Raw genomic sequence first — 2,554 nt, 5'->3', positions numbered from 1 at the left:
GAAATCTAATGTCAGAAAATGGCACTTTACTCTTGACATTTTTCGGTTTTTTCAATTTTCTGGAAAATCCTATCATTAGATTTTTTTAAAAATACGATATTCTTGCTTAACTAACGTTTTTACATAGGGATTAAGCATTTAGAACGAAATCTAATGTAGGAAAATGGTACTTTACTCTTGATCGGTACGTTGGGACTTTGAAAATATTCGGGCGTTCCAATCGCTCGTCTGTTGCATCATAGCGCGTCTCGGCGCAATCGACCGATTCGCTCGATCAATTATTTTCGATTTACGGCTAAAATAAATTTTTCTCATTTTATTCAATAACATATTCCTGCTTAAATAACTTTTTTACATATGGATTAAGCATTTAGAACGATACATTGTTTAAAATAAGGGCACTTTACTCTTGACATTTTACGGTTTTTTCAATTTTCTGAAAAATCCTATCATTAGATTTTTTTAAAAATACGATATTCTTGCTTAACTAACGTTTCTACATAGGGATTAAGCATTTAGAACGAAATCTAATGTCAGAAAATGGCACTTTACTCTTGACATTTTTCGGTTTTTTCAATTTTCTGGGAAATCCTATCATTAGATTTTTTTAAAAATACGATATTCTTGCTTAACTAACGTTTTTACATAGGGATTAAGCATTTAGAACGAAATCTAATGTAGGAAAATGGTACTTTACTCTTGATCGGTACGTTGGGACTTTGAAAATATTCGGGCGTTCCAATCGCTCGTCTGTTGCATCATAGCGCGTCTCGGCGCAATCGACCGATTCGCTCGATCAATTATTTTCGATTTACGGCTAAAATAAATTTTTCTCATTTTATTCAATAACATATTCCTGCTTAAATAACTTTTTTACATATGGATTAAGCATTTAGAACGATACATTGTTTAAAATAAGGGCACTTTACTCTTGACATTTTACGGTTTTTTCAATTTTCTGAAAAATCCTATCATTAGATTTTTTTAAAAATACGATATTCTTGCTTAACTAACGTTTCTACATAGGGATTAAGCATTTAGAACGAAATCTAATGTCAGAAAATGGCACTTTACTCTTGACATTTTTCGGTTTTTTCAATTTTCTGGGAAATCCTATCATTAGATTTTTTTAAAAATACGATATTCTTGCTTAACTAACGTTTTTACATAGGGATTAAGCATTTAGAACGAAATCTAATGTAGGAAAATGGTACTTTACTCTTGATCGGTACGTTGGGACTTTGAAAATATTCGGGCGTTCCAATCGCTCGTCTGTTGCATCATAGCGCGTCTCGGCGCAATCGACCGATTCGCTCGATCCATTATTTTCGATTTACGGCTAAAATAAATTTTTCTCATTTTATTCAATAACATATTCCTGCTTAAATAACTTTTTTACATAGGGATTAAGCATTTAGAACGATACATTGTTTAAAATAAGGGCACTTTACTCTTGACATTTTACGGTTTTTTCAATTTTCTGAAAAATCCTATCATTAGATTTTTTTAAAAATACGATATTCTTGCTTAACTAACGTTTCTACATAGGGATTAAGCATTTAGAACGAAATCTAATGTCAGAAAATGGCACTTTACTCTTGACATTTTTCGGTTTTTTCAATTTTCTGGAAAATCCTATCATTAGATTTTTTTAAAAATACGATATTCTTGCTTAACTAACGTTTTTACATAGGGATTAAGCATTTAGAACGAAATCTAATGTAGGAAAATGGTACTTTACTCTTGATCGGTACGTTGGGACTTTGAAAATATTCGGGCGTTCCAATCGCTCGTCTGTTGCATCATAGCGCGTCTCGGCGCAATCGACCGATTCGCTCGATCCATTATTTTCGATTTACGGCTAAAATAAATTTTTCTCATTTTATTCAATAACATATTCTTGCTTAAATAACTTTTTTACATAGGGATTAAGCATTTAGAACGATACATTGTTTAAAATAAGGGCACTTTACTCTTGACATTTTACGGTTTTTTCAATTTTCTGAAAAATCCTATCATTAGATTTTTTTAAGAATACGATATTCTTGCTTAACTAACGTTTCTACATAGGGATTAAGCATTTAGAACGAAATCTAATGTCAGAAAATGGCACTTTACTCTTGACATTTTTCGGTTTTTTCAATTTTCTGGAAAATCCTATCATTAGATTTTTTTAAAAATACGATATTCTTGCTTAACTAACGTTTTTACATAGGGATTAAGCATTTAGAACGAAATCTAATGTAGGAAAATGGTACTTTACTCTTGATCGGTACGTTGGGACTTTGAAAATATTCGGGCGTACGCGGCGCGCTCGGCGCTTCGAACAGCTCCGGTGTCCCCATTATTTTCGATTTACGGCTAAAATAAATTTTTCTAATTTTTTTCAATAACATATTCCTGCTAAAATAACTTTTTTACATAGGGATTAAGCATTTAGAACGATACATTGTTTAAAATAAGGGCACTTTACTCTTGACATTTTACGGTTTTTTCAATTTTCTGAAAAATCCTATCATTAGATTTTTTTAAAAATACGATATTCTTGCTTAAC

Source organism: Megalopta genalis, unplaced genomic scaffold (assembly GCF_051020955.1).
Source record: "Megalopta genalis isolate 19385.01 unplaced genomic scaffold, iyMegGena1_principal scaffold0033, whole genome shotgun sequence".
In the NCBI taxonomy this organism is placed as follows: Eukaryota; Metazoa; Arthropoda; class Insecta; order Hymenoptera; family Halictidae; genus Megalopta; species Megalopta genalis.
This window is presented reverse-complemented; position numbering follows the sequence as displayed.